The sequence below is a fragment of the Eriocheir sinensis genome, chromosome 7 (assembly GCF_024679095.1).
Source record: "Eriocheir sinensis breed Jianghai 21 chromosome 7, ASM2467909v1, whole genome shotgun sequence".
NCBI lineage: Eukaryota > Metazoa > Arthropoda > Malacostraca > Decapoda > Varunidae > Eriocheir > Eriocheir sinensis.
Genome location: NC_066515.1, coordinates 17,287,424 through 17,305,024, shown reverse-complemented (window position 1 = coordinate 17,305,024; position 17,601 = coordinate 17,287,424). Strand labels below are relative to the sequence as shown.

Here is a 17,601-nt window from a genome sequence, read left to right as displayed (position 1 = left end):
TTCCTTCAACCTCAAATACACACAAGGAACGAGACAGTCTCCTTTCACTGCAAACTTTCTCCTGTCTCCCCTGAATGACAACCGAGAGATCTTCCTTCCTCTTGTCCTTATTGAGCTTCATCTGTATAGTGTGTTTCTAGCTCTCTAGCGTCACCGTGCGTGCTAATAGACGGACTCCATTTGCTATACACACAGCGCCACACAACACTATATATAGGGCTGGTGTTGTTAGACGCTTCTGCCTCTCACATCATCTATCTCCAAAGGCTAAAAAGAAGGTCAGTCGGGTTATAAAGAGTGTTTCTTTTGGCTCATGGTACAGAAGAAGGGTCACACTACCACCAGGGTCACAAAACTACCCCTGGAAATGCCCACAACGCCGTAAGAAAGCCTTGTCAAATACGTGTGCCTGGGAGCCGAAATGTTCAGTTATACGGCCCTAGGTCACCCGGTGGTATATTTAGTCTCTCGCTACGGGTATGTGGTCCCTAAGTGAAGGGGCTCGGCTGTAGTGTCGAAAATAACCACGGGGCGTTCTGGAAAAAACTCTCAATGTGATTCCCTCTCATAATTACTCTGACTTCATTCTAAACCTAACCAAACTTAATAACCTAACCTAACCTAACCTAACCTAACCACGGGGCGTTCTGGAAAAAACTCTCATTGTGATTCCCTCTCATAATTACTTTGGCATCATTCTAAACCTAGCCTAACTTAACCTAACCTAACTTAACCTAACCACGGGGCGTTCTGGAAAAAAAACCTCAGTGTGATTCCCTCTCATAATTACTTTGGCATCATTCTAAACCTAGCCTAACTTAACCTAACCTAACCACGGGGCGATCTGGAAAATACTCTCATTGTGATTCCCTCTCATAATTACTTTGGCATCATTCTAAACCTAGCCTAACTTAACCTAACCTAACCACGGGGCGTTCTGGAAAAAACTCTCATTGTGATTCCCTCTCATAATTACTCTGACTTCATTCTAAACCTAACCAAACTTAACCTAACCTAACCACGGGGCGTTCTGGAAAATACTCTCATTGTGATTCCCTCTCATAATTACTCTGGCAACATTCTAAACCTAACCTAACCACGGGGCGTTCTGGAAAAAACTCTCAATGTGATTCCCTCTCATAATTACTCTGACTTCATTCTAAACCTAACCTAACCTAACCTAACCTAACCACGGGGCGATCTGGAAAAAACTCTCATTGTGATTCCCTCTCGTAATTACTCTGGCTTCATTCTAAACCTAACCTAACCTAACCTAACCTGACCACGGGGCGTTCTGGAAAAAACTCTCAATGTGACTCCCTCTCATAATTACTTTGATTTCATTCTAAACCTAACCTAACTTAACCTAACCACGGGGCGTTCTGGAAAATACTGTCATTGTGATTCCCTCTCATAATTACTTAGGCATCATTCTAAACCTAACCTAACCTGACCTGTTCAAGAGCGGGCGCTACAAACCCGTTCAGAAGGTAAATACGCCACCCGGAGAGCTGTCAAAGAGGTCCTCCTAAAATGAACGTCTGAAAGGAAAGGATAGAAAGAAGTTATTAAAGAAGAGAAAGACAAAGAAAGACAGAGAAAACAAATGTGGGATAGATTAATGCACCTAAAAGAAAACAAGCGATAAAGAAACGAAAGTATGAAATAAAGATTAAAGAAAGAATTAAGAAATATATTTGAATAACAGAAAGATAAAGAAAGACAAAGAAAAACAAAAGCTGGATGTACATAAACAACAAAAAGAAAATAAATGATAAAGAAAAGAAAAAATAAAGATTACAGAACAAAGATAAAGAAAAAAAGTGAAATAACAGAAAACCTTGAATAAGCTCACAGTCCATTGCGCAGTGACACATGCGCAGAGAGAGAGAGAGAGAGAGAGAGAGAGAGAGAGAGAGAGAGAGTGAAGCGGATGCGGTGAAAATGAAAAAAAGAAAATTAAAGGAAAACGGTGAAAAGGCGAACCAAGGAAAGAGGAAGAAAAAATGAAAATGAAAGTGAAAGAAAAATAAATACCAAGAAAAAGAATGAAAATGAAAGTGAAAGAAAAACAAATACCAAGAAAAAAATAAAAGAAAAACACTGAAAATGAAAGTGAAAAAATAAATACCATGAAAATAAAAAAATAACCGAATGAAAGTGAAATGAAAACAGTGAAAAGACGAATTGAGGAAAAGTGTTTTGTTATGTTTACTCTTTTTTTTTTTTTTCCTCCGTCCTCGCGTCACGAAAATACAATGTCATCCAAAAAGCTGTGACGTGGTAATGCTTGAGAGAGAGAGAGAGAGAGAGAGAGAGAGAGAGAGAGAGAGAGAGAGAGAGAGAGAGAGAGGAAAACATGAATCACCCAAAGTCAAATATTTAGCTAATAACTTTGTCTTGTGAATATAAAACAATTTTTATTTAGTATGAACTGAAAATATGCCTTGAGCCTACACCAGCCTTTACCGATTCACAAATAAATAGAAAGAAAGAAAGAAAGAAAGAATTTTGGGGGAAATCCTCAAAAATCCATATATTTCATTTTTTCAACGCTCCCCAGGAAGTAAAGGAATGGTAAAGGCATAAGGTTAGGTGCATACACTACAGCTGCGCGTGGCTGCGGTGCTTAGCTCCGTCACATTGTCTCTTTGAGCTTGCGGTGCGCTTAGCGTTCCTAGCTACGAATTCAAGGGCCTGGGTCGGCAGTCGGCGCACCGCTCCCCAGTTGTTCATCCTCCCATTTGGGATGGTCATAAATACCATGGCCTCAACTTCAACCTAACTTAACCTAACCTAACCTTACCTGTTCAAGAGTGGGCGCCACATACCCGTTCAGGAGAAGGGAAATACGCCACCCACCCGGAGACCTGTCAAAGAGGTCGTGGGAAAACTGTGGCAATCCCGGACTCCGCGAATAAAGAAAGTATTGGAAGAAACGGACGGAGGAAAAAAAAGTCTCATCACGAAAATAGGAAGGAGAGGAAACGGGGAAGGCAAAGGAATAAGAAAACAAAACACACGAAAACATCGCACGCGTTCCTGGAGGGTTCACGGAGATGGGTGGGGGTCCTTTTACTTTTCTGGGTCCGTCGTGTGTACCGTCCGAAAGCTCTCACATCCGGATCGCCGAAGAGGAAGAGGGATTACCAGAGAGTCAGCCTTCTTGGAACGGTGCCCCGGCACACTGACTGAGTCATCCTTACGAAAAAAAGAAGAAGAAGAAGGAGGATCTCCCACTTTCTCCTCGTGACCTGTACTGGAAGAAGAAGGAGTTTTGATAGTAAGAAGATCAATAATGAAGGAAAAAAGAGAAGGGAGAAAAGATAGAGGATTAAAAGTAAGAAAACTAGAAATAGAAGAGAGAGGTGGTGGACTAAAGTGAAAAGAACCACAAGAATAATAATAGTAACAGAAATAATATATGGTAAGAAGAAATGAGAAAGGTGAAAATTGATCAATGACAAGAAAAGCAGGATGATGGAGTAAGAAATAAGAACAATAACAACAAGAATAACAACAGTAACGGGAACAATGAGAAGAATGAGTAAGAAGAAAGAAAGAAGAAAAAAGGAAAGCAGAACAGATCACGAACAACAAGAGCGGGAATAAGAATAACTGTGGTGGAGTAAAAAAAAGTAAAAAAATAAGAATAAAATGGAGAACAAAGCTAAAAAAAAAAAAAATACAATACAGTAGAAGAATGTCGAGAAAATAAAAAGAATATGATAATAAGAAGGACAGCGTGACGGAGTAAAAAAATGTAATGATAACAGTAAGAAGAAGAAAAAGAAGAAAGATAAGAAAAAAAGAAAAACATGGTGATGGAATGAAAAAAATAGGTAAAGTTTGGTTAGGTGAGGTGTGGGGTGAGGCTAGGTTAGGTTAGGTTCTTTAGTTAGGTTAGGTTGAATTAGGTTGTTTAGGGTAGGTTAGGTTAAGTTAGGTTGTTAGGTTAGGTTAGGTTAGGTTAGGTTAGGTTAGGTTCTTTAGTTAGGTTAGGTTGAATTAGGTTGTTTAGGTTAGGCTAGGTTCTTTAGTTAGGTTAGGATGAATTAGGTTGTTTAGGGTAGGTTAGGTTAGGTTAGGTTGAGTTAGGTTGTTAGGTTAGGTAAAGTTACGTTAGGTTGAGTTAGGTTGCTAGGTTAGGTTAAGTTAGGTTCATTAAGTTAGGTTAGGTTGAGTTAGGTTGCAAGGTTAGATTAAGTTAGGTTCATTAAGTTAGGTTAGGTTAAGTTAGGTTCATTAAGTTAGGCTAGGTTGAGTTAGGTTGCTAGGTTAGGTTAAGTTAGGTTGAGTTAGTTATTAGGTTAGCTTAAAGTAGAGTAGCAAAAATTAAGATGGAGGAGGAAGACAGAAAAAGTAAGGATGAAAACAACAATAGAAAAGGAATAATAACAACAACAAAAAATCATTATGCGGTTAATCTAAGAGCTTTTTTCCAACCCTTCTTCCTCGCTCCATCTCTCTCACACACATACACACACACAAAAAAAGCATTGGGTCGACATTCAAAACTTGCGCCGAATTCTCCATAACGGCGCGGCACAGTGACGTCACGAGCACTATCTGACGCAGCGGGTGAAAGTGTGTAGGTCTGGGAAAGTATGTGTGTGTGTGTGTGTGTGTGTGTGTGTGTGTGTGTGTTTAGGTGACAGACATACAACGCTTCCTCTCCTTGAAACTCGTGTGAATCCTAACTTTATTATATGAGAGTAAGATAGTTGGTTTTATATAGTCTAATAAAGTTATAGAGAGTAAGATAGTAAGATATATGTTTAGTATGATAGATTGTAAGATGGTATGTAAGATGTGTTTTGTTGAGCAAGAGTAATTAATTTAGAGTAAGATGTTCTCCTTCCTTGTTTGTTGATGTTGGAGGAAAGGGGAGAAGAAGAATGGGTTATGTTTGTTTTGTTTATTTTGTTTTCTTCTTCCTCCTCCTCCTCCTCCTCCACCTCCTCCTCATCCTCTTCTTTTTTTTCCGTTACTTCATGTTGTTTTGTGTTGTTCTTGTTGCTGTTGTTATTTGTGGTTGTATTAGTCACTCTCCTTTCTCTTCTTCCCCTTTCTCGTTCCTCCTTTCTATGCATTCCTCTCCTATTATTATTATTATTATTATTATTATTATTATTATTATTATGATAAGCTGCCAAAGCCTCCCTCCAGGGTGCAGATACAACAAGTTGAACCACACAAAACACCAAAAGGTACTGGAGAGAAGCAAAGGCCAGTCAAAGGGAAAAATAAAATTAGTTTCAAAAAGACATTCACACGAGACTTAAATGTAGAAATGCCTGCAGCAAGGACAGTCTCATTGGGTAACTGATTCCATAAACTTGTCAACGACGTAAGAAAACATCGTGGGAGTTGTGTCGTACAAAAATTCATTGGATTAAAAGCGAGATCGTTTTGACTAAGAGCAAACCTCGTGTCCCGGGCAGGAGTAAAAAGAGTCAGGCAAAGCATTGTGTAAGCCTTAGTAGTTCCCAACCTTTTCTTCAGGTGACCCCAATCATGCACATCTAGACATGATCGTGACCCCACTAGTTTAGTTGTGTATGTGTTATTATAATAAAATTACACCGTGCTTCATATTTTGAGGTCTTAGCGACCCCAGGAAAAACGCTTGGCGACCCCAGTGTTGGGAAAGGGGGATGTAAGAGATGCCGATTATTCTTAACCCGGTGGTTGCGGGGGTCATGTTTCTTAGGTTAGGTAAGGTTATGTTAAAGGCCCTCTAAGTAAAATAATGAGAAAGAATCATCACTCACGCAAACCATTTCATACTATATATCAACGCATGTGTGATCAGTTTATGCATCATCTAGTTTGGGAGGTTTATATCACGGCAGAAATTTGGCCTATCGCTGGTACACGGTAAAGCCACAAATTTGGCCGTCGCTGTTACCGGGTTAAAAACTTTAAATAAAACGCTAAGGGCACAAACTTGACGCCGATGATCAAGATCAAATACAAGTGCCGGAGAAATAAATTTAATTGAATTGATAGCTCTGTCAAGTAACTTTAAATGTCAATCGGCAGCAGACATCCAAACAGAAGCACAGTACTCAAAGTGGGGCAAAATGAATGCATATATAGATTTGATTACAGTTGAGTCACAAGCAAACAAGACATTTTCTTCCACTTCCTCCTTCTTCGTTTCTCCGTCCTTCTCTTCTTTTTGCCTTTTATTCATTCCTTTTTTCCTATCCATTCCTCCTCCTCTTCGTCATTACTCTTTACTCCTTCCCCTTCTCCTCTCCGTCTCTCCTATTCTTCCGCTTGCTCTTTCAGCCGTATTCTTTCCTTCCCATTATTTATTATTTATTCCTTCTCTTCTTCCTCTTACTCATTTCCTCCATCTCATTCCCTTCTCATCCCTTCCCTTATTTTGCATGATTGCTCATTTCTTCTCTGTCCTTCTATTCCTCCTCCTCCCCTTCCTCCTCCTCCTCTTCTTCCTCTTCTTCCTCCTCCTCCTCTCACGTAATATTTGTCTTCTCTCCTCTATGTGTTAAGTTTACTTTTACTTTCATCGTCTGTCTGTTTCCGTGTTTGTCCAAAGCAAAGAATAGCCTATGATAAGAGTAGGAAAGTAAGATTCTCTCTCTCTCTCTCTCTCTCTCTCTCTCTCTCTCTCTCTCTCTCTCTCTCTCTCTCTCTCTCTCTCAAAACTGACCACTCACTCTTATTTTTCTCCTTCTGTTACATCATCTCTCTCTCTCTCTCTCTCTCTCTCTCTCTCTCTCTCTCTCTCTCTCTCTCTCTCTCTCTCTCTCTCTCTCTCTCTCTCTCTCTCTCTCTCTCTCTCTCTCTCTCTCTCTCTCTCTCTCTCTCTCTCTCTCTCTCTCTCTCTCTCTCTCTCTCTCTCTCTCTCTCTCTCTCTCCACACTAGCCTATTTGTTTTCCCATCTCCCTTTCTCTTTCCCTCCCTCTCCCTTTCCCTTCCCTTCCATTCTCTTCCCTTTCCTTCCTCCCATTCTCTCCACCCTTATCTTTAATTACTTTCACTTCCTTGTATTCGTTTTCTTACCCTTATTATTGTGTTTTCTTTATTATTTTTTCTTTTTTTCTAATTATTTTCGTTATTTAATCGTATGTTTTCTTTCTCCTTCCTTCGTTAATTTCTCTACGTTAACTTTTTTTTTTATTCTCTACTCTTAACTATTTTGTTTTTTTTATTAATTTCCCTTTCTTCAAAATTATTATCCTCCTCGTTTTGTTTTGTTTTTCATTTATTTTGTTTTGATTATTTTTTTACCTTCCTCTCATTTTCCTTCCTTAATTATTTTACATTAGTTTTCCTTTCACTATTTTTATTCTCCCTTTTCAGTAAGTTTGTTTGTTTGTTTGTTTGTTTTTTAAGCATTTTTTCCTTTTTTCTACTTATTCTTTTTCCTTTGTTTAACTTTTCATTATTTTTCCCGTTCTCTTATTCTTTCCTTTATTTTTTTTGTTTTTTGTCATTTTTCCTTTATCCTTCCATCCTCATTATCCTTTCCCATCCTTCACTCCTTCAGGAAGACACTATTTTCCCCTTCTTCATATCTATCGTCCATCCTAAACATCTTCCTATCCTTCCTTTATCCCTCCATCCTCAGTATCCTTTCCCATCCTTCACTCCTTCAGGAAGACACACTATTTTCCCCTTCTCCATATCTATCGTCCATTCTAAACATCCTCCTATCCTTCCTTTATCCCTCCATCCTCAATATCCTTTCCTATCCTTCACTCCTTCACATTATTTTCCCTTCTCCATAATTCTATCCTCCATCCTCAACACCCTCCTATCCTTCCTTTATCCCTCCATCCTCAATATCCTGTCCCATCCTTCATTATTTTCCCTTCTCCATAACTCAATCCTCCACCCTTAACACCCTCCTCTCCTTCCCTCCTGCAGGTACACGATGGGGAGTCCTTTGGGTAACCTGGAGGCCGGGGCGGTGCTGGGGCCGGACCAGTACGTGTGCACGCTGCCCCAGGAGGTGTGCAAGGTAGCTCAAGTTCACCTGGGGGAAGAGGAACAGTCGAGGGCAGCGGGACTAATGCAGATGCGGAACTTCGTCGCTTCACACCCCTTGATTACGAAGTGCAGAATGGGTGAGTGTGTGTGTGTGTGTGTGTGTGTGTGTGTGTGTGTGTGGTTATGTTGGTCATTTGTCATTGTTTTCTACTTGTATGGCTTCCTCATTCACTGTTTTTCTTTTTTCTGTTTTATTTCTTCTCGTCGTCTTTTTTCTTTTTTTTTCCTTGTTGTGTGTTGTCTTGTGGTGTATTGTGTCTCTGCTGTTGTTGTTGTTGTTGTTTTTGTTTGTGGCCTTATTGCTCTTTCATCTTTGTCTTCTTCCTGCTTTTCTATACATTCTTTCTCTTCTTGCCCTTACTCCTTACTCCTTTTTCGTCATTCTCTTCTTTATCTCTTCTTTCCCTCTTTCCTATTCATTCTTCCTTTCCTTCATTTTCTCAATCCTCCTCCCTCGTTTCTCCGTTCTTCCTTTCTATTCATTCCTCTTCTTCCCTTAACTAACTGATCCTCCTCCTTCCATTATCCATTCTTTTCTTCTTTCCCTCCTCATTCCTCCTATTCCTCCCCTTAATCATTCCTCTACCTCCTTCCCTTCTCCTTTCTCCTCTTCTCCGCCGTCATCTTCCTTTTCCCAAACCTCCATTACAACTCTCCCTTCTCTCTCCTAACAACCATCTCTCCACACACGACAGATGGCAACTTTCTTCTGCGGTTCCTGAGAATGAAGAAGTTCCGGGTGCAGGAGGCGCAGGAGCAGCTCGAAAAATACCTGAGGATGCGCCAGGAACACCCTCACTGGTTCACGAAGTTGGACATCCTCGACCCAACCATTGACCAGCTCATCTCCACCGGCTACTTCTTCGCCTTGCCTGAACGTGACGAGTCTGGCCGCCGCGTTTTCTTCAGTATTGGCGGTAAGAGAGAAAATGGGAAAAAGGTTGCGGTTGGTTAGAGGGGGTTTAAAAGGTTTGAGTTTGTATAGTTTTGGTTGTTTTGTGATGTTGTTTCAGTGTTGTCTTGCTGTTGCTGTAGTCTTCTTTTCTTATTTCTTTAGTATTGGCGGTAAGAGATAGAAAATGGGAAAGAGGTTGCGGTTGGTTAGGGGGGGTTAAAAGGTTGGATTTTGTATAGTTTTGGTTGTTTTGTGATGTTGTTTCAGTGTTGTCTTGCTGTTGATATAGTCTTCTTCTCCCTCTCCTATTGCTTCGGTATTGGCGGTAAGAGATTAAATGGGAAAGGGGTTGCGGTTGGTTATGGGGGGGGTTAAAAGGTTTGATTTTGCATAGTTTTGGTTGTTTTGTGATGTTGTTTCAGTGTTTTCTTGCTGTTGATATAGTCTTCTCCCTCTCCTATTGCTTCGGTATTGGCGGTAAGAGAGAAATTGGGAAAGGGGTTGCGGTTGGTTAGGGGGGGGGGTTAAAAGGTTGGATTTTGTATAGTTTTGGTTGTTTTGTGATATTGTTTCAGTGTTTTCTTGTTGTTCCTGTAGTCTTCTCCCTCTTTTATTTCTTTAGTATTGGTGGTAAGAGAGAGAAAATGGGAAAGAGGTTGCGGTTGGTTAGGGGGGGATTAAAAGGTTTGATTTTGTATAGTTTTGGTTGTTTTGTGATATTGTTTCAGTGTTTTCTTGTTGTTCCTGTAGTCTTCTTCCCTTTCTCTTATTTCTTTAGTATTGGCGGTAAGAGAGAAAATGGGAAAAGGGTTGCAGTTGGTTGAGGGGGGGGGGGTTAAAAGGTTGGATTTTGAATAGTTTTGGTTGTTTTGTGATGTTGTTTCAGTGTTTTCTTGTTGTTCCTGTAGTCTTCTCCCTCGTTTATTTCTTTAGTATTGGCGGTAAGAGAGAGAAAATGGGAAAGAGGTTGCGGTTGGTTATGGGGGGGGTTAAAAGGTTTGATTTTGTATAGTTTTGGTTTTGTGATGTTGTTTCAGTGTTTTCTTGTTGTTCTTGTAGTCTTCTTTTCTTATCGCTTCAGTATTGGCGGTAAGAGAGAGAAAATGGGAAAGGGGTTGCGGTTGGTTGAGGGGGGGGGGTTAAAAGGTTGGATTTTGTATAGTTTTGGTTGTTTTGTGATGTTGTTTCAGTGTTTTCTTGTTGTTCCTGTAGTCTTCTCCCTCTTTTATTTCTTTAGTATTGGTGGTAAGAGAGAAAATGGGAAAGGGGTTGCGGTTGATTAGGGGGGGGGGTTAAAAGGTTGAATTTTGTATAGTTTTGGTTGTTTTGTGATGTTGTTTCAGTGTTTTCTTGCTGTTGCTGTAGTCTTCTTCTCCCTCTCTTGTTTCTTTAGTATTGGCGGTAAGAGAGAGAAAATGGGAAAGGGGTTGCGGTTGGTTAGGGGGGGGGGGGTAAAATGGTTGGATTTTGTGTAGTTTTGGTTGTTTTGTGATGTTGTTTCAGTGTTTTCTTGCTGTTGCTGTAGTCTTCTTCCCCTTCTCTTGTTTCTTTAGTATTGGCGGTAAGAGAGAGAAAATGGGAAAGAGGTTGCGGTTGGTTAGAGGGGGTTTAAAAGGTTTGATTTTGTATAGTTTTGGTTGTTTTGTGATGTTGTTTCAGTGTTGTCTTGCTGTTGTTGTAGTCTTCTTTTCTTATCGCTTCAGTATTGGTGGTAAGAGAGAGAAAATAGGAAAGAGGTTGAGGATATGGAGGGTTGCATTTAAGTTTTTAGCTGTTTTATGTTCTTTTATTTTGTTATTTCTTGTGTTTTAGGGTAGTCTTTTATTCATATTCTTGCTCTCCTTTCCTCTCCATCATTCTTTTTTTTTAGGGGGCGGGGGGGAATGGAAAACTGTTCTAATTGTTTTTTTCTACTCTTTCATGTTCTTCCTTTTTTCTTTTACTTCTCCCCTCTTTCTCCTTCCCTGCAGCAGCATCAATTTCTCGCTGGTCTTTGGTAACAACATGACGCCGCCTGTGATGAAAGTGGCCCAACCCTGTTATCATATGGCCCTCCTTTCCATTATTAGGCCATCACCGTCTGTCTGTCTGGGCCACAATGACTCATCAAAAGCCACAGTTTCCACACATAACACGCCATTCTCGCCTCGTTACCTAAGCTCCCAGTAGCAGGCCATGAAGTAACACCGATGAACAATGCAATGTAATGCGAATGGGGTTGACCACTATAGGCTACCACACCCATGGACGCGGAGGATTATGAAAGAAAACGGATTGATGGTGACACGTTGTAGGCTAGAGTTCTTTTTGTTTTGTTTGTTGTTTATGTAGCATCGTGGTTGTCTCAAAGCTGCAGTAGATGATGAATTGAGTTTGAGAGGCGCGGTTGATTGTGTATTGGCCAATGATATGCAGTTATTGAGGGAAGGGGCGGGGCTTAATGACGAGGCTAACGTGAACATATGCTTTACCCTTCCTTCCTTCCTTCCCTGTTTTTTTTTCATACTTGTTTCCTCCCCTCCTTCTTTCCTCCTCTGTTCTTATTCACACTTGCATCGTTTCCTTCCTTCCTTCCTTCTTCCTTCCTTCCTTCCTTCCTTCCTTCCTTTTTTCATAATTTCTGCTGCTCGCATTTCCTTTCGTCTTTTATTGCTTTTTCATAATGGTTTTCTGCTCTCCTTACTCCCTTATTCTTTTCCCTATTTAGTTTGTTTCCTTCCTCCCTTCCTTCTTTCGTTCGTTCGTTATTTCCTTCCTTCCTTCCTTCACTCTTCCCTACTCCTCATACTTCCATTTTGTCCTTCCTTTCATTCTCCACTTCTGTTTTCTTTCCTGTCGTTCTTTTCCACACCTGTTTTGTTTCCATCTTCCCTTCCTTCGTTCTTTCCTTCCTTCCTTCCTTCCTTCCTTCACGCTTCTCTGCTGCATCTCACGCCCCCTCCATTCCGTCCCTCCGTGCAGGCAAGATGGACCCAGCACGCTTCAACGCCTCGGACCAAATGCGATCCATGCAGGTGGGCTTCGAGGCGCTGCTGGAGGACGAGGAGAACCAAGTGCGGGGCTTCACGTACATCTTTGACGAGAAGGAGCTGGGCCTGGCCATCATCACGCTCTGGACGCCCTCCGAAGTGTCCAAAGCCTTCCAGTGCTGCGAGGTATGTGGGATGTCACTTATATCCTTACACTTGGTTACGTGTTTTTTTGTGTGTGTTTTTTTACAGCAAAGGAGACAGCACAAGGGCACAAAAACAAGGAAACATTAATATAAAAAAAAGCCTACAAGTGTCCAAAGCCTTACAGTGCTGCGAGGTATGGGAGGTCACTGATATATTTGCTCTTGGTTAGTTGTTGTTTTTTTGTTGTTGTTTTTTTACAGCAAAGGAGACAGCACAAGGACACACAAAAAAAGAAAACAACAATAAAAAAAGTAAAAAAGCCCGCTACTCGCTTTGTGTTTTATTCATTCGTTGATTTTGTTAGTTTTCGACGACTTTTTAACTTACTTGTCTCGTTCTTATACTTCAATTATGACGTTTTTTTTATTATTTTATTAGTATTGTTGTTTATTATTATTATTCATTCCCTCGTCAGTTTGCCTTATTCATTTCATCTGTTTATTTGTTTATGCATCTTTTCATTAGTTCATCCATTTTAAACTCCTACATTCATTCCCTCATTATCTTTTTACCTTATCTAATTCATCTATGTTTTTTTATTCATCTGCATATCAATTCATTCATCTTCAACTCTTGCAATCATTCCCTCATTCTGTCATCTGCATATCAATTCATTCATTCTGAACTCCTAAATTCACTCCCTCATTATCATTTTCCGTTATCTAATTCATCTGCTCATTTTTTTATTCATCCCCACATCAATTCATTCATTTTCAACTCCTACAGTCATTCCCTCATTATCTAATTCATCTGTTCATTTTTTTTATTCATCTGCACATCAATTCATTCATTTTCAACTCCTACAATCATTCCCTCATTCTGTCATCCACTTACTGACTTCTTTACCGACTCACGCATTCATCCAGTCATCCATTTTACACTCCGTTATCTCTTCATCCATCTTTCCATTCATTCCTGTGTTGTTGTTTATCATTACTCATTCCCTCGTCATTTTGCCTTATCTAATTCATCTGTGTTTTTTGTTTATCCATATTTTCATTAGTTCATTCATATTCAACCCCTACATTCACTCCCTCATTATAATTTTACCTTATCTAATTCATCTGTTCATTTATTTATCCATCTCCAATTCTCCACATCAATCCACTCATCTTCAACCGCTAAAATCATTTCCTCATTCTGTCATCCACTAACTGACTTCTTTACCGACTCACGCATTCATCCAGTCATCTATTTTACACTCCGTTATCTCTCCATTCATCTTTCTCACTTCTTTACCGACTCACGCATTCACCCAGTCATCTATTTTACACTCCGTTATCTCTCCATTCATCTTTCTCACTTCTTTACCGACTCACGCATTCATTCAGTCATCCATTATACTCTCCGTTATCTCTCCATTCATCTTTCTCACTTCTTTACTGACTCACGCATTCATTCAGTCATCCATTATACTCTCCGTTATCTCTCCATTCATCTTTTTCACTTCTTTACCGACTCACGAATTCATCCAGTCATCCATTTTACTCTCCGTTATCTCTCCATTCATCTTTCTCACTTCTTTACTGACTCACGCATTCATCCAGTCATCCATTAGCCTATACACTCCGTTATCTCTCCATTCATCTTTCTCACTTCTTTACCGACTCACGCATTCATCCAGTCATCCATTTTACACTCCGTTATCTCTCCATTCATCTTTTTCACTTCTTTACTGACTCACGCATTCATTCAGTCATCCATTATACTCTCCGTTATCTCTCCATTCATCTTTCTCACTTCTTTACCGACTCACGCATTCACCCAGTCATCCATTATACACGCCATTATCTCTCCATCCAACCTTCCGTTCACTCCTGCTTACCCCGTCCTTTCCCCCCCTCAGAAAACCATCCCACTCCGCCACAAGGAGATCCACATCGTCAACCTGCCCACCGCCCTCATGGCCGTCTTCGAGTTCGCCAAGACGCTCCTCTCAGAGAAGATCAAAAACAGGTTCCAGGTGAGTGTCATGACCATGGGCCGTATTATTTAACTCCTCCAAGCCTTAGTTCAGCTACTTCGAAAGGCTCTGGCATAAGTTGTTGGGGTTTGCATGGGCGTTTCCTGAGCCTGGCGGTAGTTTTGGAAGGTTTCGCCGTGAAGAGGAAAGACATGGAAATATAGAGTGTAGTTTTTATCTTTTTTCATGATGTAGCAATCTTAGAGTAAAGTAATAAAGAAAGAAATTAAGAAAGGAAAAATTAACAGGGGTCAGCATTTCCAGATATCAAACAACCACTATCTTTAAAAAAATAAACCAACAGACAAAAACTAACAAAAAGAAAACATAACAAGGATAACAAAGACACTCCATGACATCTTTCTTCCCATTCCAGCCCTTCTTCATCTCAAAAATATAACTACAGACAATAAAAAAAAATGACAAAAAACAAAACGAAACAGGGATCCCAAGGCCACTCTGTAACCTCCTCCTCCTGCTTCCAGATGCACAGTGACAACACCAAGCTGAGGAACGCCGTGCCGCCCAGGATCCTGCCCAAGGAGTATGGCGGCACCGTCCCCATGGCCGAGATGATCCGTGAGTGTGCCAGGGACAAAACGTAGATACCCATTGATTGACGATTGCTGAAGTCTGTTGTTGTAAAAAAAAGATGACAGAGGAGGCTGGAGGTCTTGCCTAAAATAGATACTTCATGATGAAAAAACGATGCAAAGGAAGCACTACTGAGGTCATGTAATGCAGAAAAATGAATGATATCTAATACATATAATATTCAGTAAGAAGGGACATTATGCACCCTTAAAACCAGAAGCATTTTTTACTTGCTGTTTTCTGCAATATATTAAATTTACCATATCACTAAACTTATTAACCCAGTAGCAGCGACGGCCCAAATTTGTGCCGTGATATAACCCCCCGAAAATAGATGATGCATAAACTGATCAGAAATGCTTTGATATATATTATGAAATGGCTTGTGTGAGTGATGATTTTTTTTCATTTTTCTCGTTTAGAGGGACCATTAAGAAACATGATCCCCGCAGCTACCGGGTTAAGCCAACCATTGCATGTGCTGTCAATGCCTGTCATACTTTGCTTTTTTCATGAGGCTTTGTTTTTTTTCTATTATTCTCTTGCTATTCATTTTCATTGTTTGTTTGGGGAAAATCTTATAAACAGATTCACTCAAAACATATCTGGAAAAAAATAGCTATGTTCTTATAATCAGAGGATGCTGTTCACTGAAATATTACCTTCTATTCCATTACTATTATTATCATTACATTATTTTCTCTCCTTCCCTCCGCCAGAGATGTACAAGAAGGAGCTGCTGGCCGTGCGGAGCCGCGTGCTGATGCTGGACAACATGCACATCGCCAAGAAGCCCAAGAGCAAGAAGGTGGACAAGGCGCTCTCCACCATCCAGCGCAACTTTAAGAAGCTCGAGATTGACTAAGAAGAGCCGCCTTTAGCACTACCATAAGCTAGAGAGAAGCAGTATTTATGGAGGTGCTGAACTGACTAGAGAAACCACCCTTTAGCACTGCCATAAGTTAGGAAGAAGTGCTATTTATGGCCGTGCTGAACTGACCAATACAAAACCTTTAGCGCTGCCACATAGAGAGAAGCACTACTTATGGATGTGCTAAATTGACTTAAGAAGATGCTATGAAGAACCATCCTTTAGCACTGCCATAAGTTAGGAAGGAGTGCTATTTATGGCCGTGCTGAACTAACCAATACAAAGCCTTTAGCGCTGCCATATAGAGAGAAGCACTACTTATGGAGGTACTAAATTGACTAAGATGCTATGAAGAACCATCCTTTAGCACTGCCATAAGTTAGGAAGAAGTGCTATTTATGGAGGTGCTAATTGCCTAAGAGGACCCAGCCTTTAGGTGTGTGAAGGCATAGACTTGGAGGCCTGTCAAAGTTACCAAGCCACATATAGAGACTAAGATTAGCACTGGAAGTAAAGGTTAAGTGAGTGACAGACCATCCAGCACAAACTAGGATGTGGTTGCAGCTCTGAGTCAACAAGAGGAACACAGACTACCCTTAGACAGACCCTGATAGACTCTCCTCAGCATGTCAGATTGGGACAGATGTGGTTGTGACTCCTGTTTACCTGCTTGCCTCGGCCCGGGTGGTGGTTCGTTACACCTGTACCTTGTGTCACCCTGGCCGAGCAGTGCCGACAAAAGACACGTAAGGTTAGTGAGTTTGTGACGATTGCTTGTTAGTAGATGTTGTGATGTGTTGTGACTTTAGGGAGACTTAAGTAGTGGTAATGAATGGAGTTTTAAAGAGGAACATGTTGTGTGTGAAATAGAAAAGAGAGCAAAAATTAGTTAAGCGTGAGATCTTGAAAGCAGTAAGTCAGGGATGTGAAGGAGAGGAAAAAGGAGTAGGAGCAACGCATTCATGAGAGATATTATGACAGGGACAGGTGAGGTATTAGACAGGAATGCAATAGCTGAGATATATGTGAGATGAGCAAGTGCATTATGAGAGATCTTAAAAGAGGAACAAATAAGACAGAAAATACTCCAGGAATAACATATGAAAAGTTAGATAAGAGAAGGGATATGTAGGCGAAAATACAGTTTGGGAAGGCAAAAGTTATAGTTGTTAAGATGTTAGCCAGAGGTATTAAAGGAATGCAATTATGTTAAAAATGGAAAGTAGTGATTAATGAAGGTAACAGATATCCGCACTCAGAAGCACTAGGCATAGAATAGGAGAGGAATATGGGAAAGAAATCAGAACTAGAAAAGAGAATGATGAAAAAGAAATAAAAAGAATAATGAAAAGAGAAAAGGATGGAGACGTTTTTACTACTATTCCATTAAATGATAGAGGCCAGGAATAAACACACACACACACACACACACACACACACACACACACACACACACACACACACAAAACTTTACATACTTTAAGAGGGAGAGTGCCATTGGTAAGGAGTCACTATATTTCTTCCCTGGCACTGTCCATGGCCCTGAATAGAGTAGTATGCCCTTGTCCACTTCCCTAAGATTGGGCGCAATGTATACTCGTCTTTCATAGAGTTAATTTCCTTCATTCAACTTCCTCCCCACCTCTACTCTTCACTCATCCCACCTTTTCTCTCAGTCATTCCACTATTAATCCAGCCTAGTACACAAATTGCCTAAGTCCTTTTTTTGATGATTTCTGGATTTTTGGCACAATCAATTTTTCATCTTCTATCGGCAAACTTCACCCGGCTCTCAGCAAAATAGTTCCTGGTAACATATATAGTACCTCAGAAACCACCACCACCACCACCACCATTACCCTCCACTACCAACACCACCTTCCACCACCACCACACACTACCACCATCTTCCACCACTACCCTCCACTACCAACACCACCTTCCACCACCACCACACACTACCACTATCTTCCACCACTACCCTCCACTACCAACATCAACAACACGCACCACCACCACCACCACCAACGCCACACACTACCACCATTACCCTCCACTACCAACACCACCTTCCAC

General features: G+C 40.6%; 1 long non-coding RNA gene across 1 annotated transcript; it reads right to left on the bottom strand.

Annotated features, from left to right (window-relative positions):
* Positions 1-15,768: 15,768 nt before the first annotated feature.
* Positions 15,769-17,601, bottom strand: LOC126993703 (uncharacterized). Its single transcript, XR_007748191.1, has 2 exons — positions 17,465-17,601; positions 15,769-17,403 (listed from the first exon to the last, which is right to left on the bottom strand). It is a non-coding gene; the product is annotated as an uncharacterized LOC126993703 (long non-coding RNA).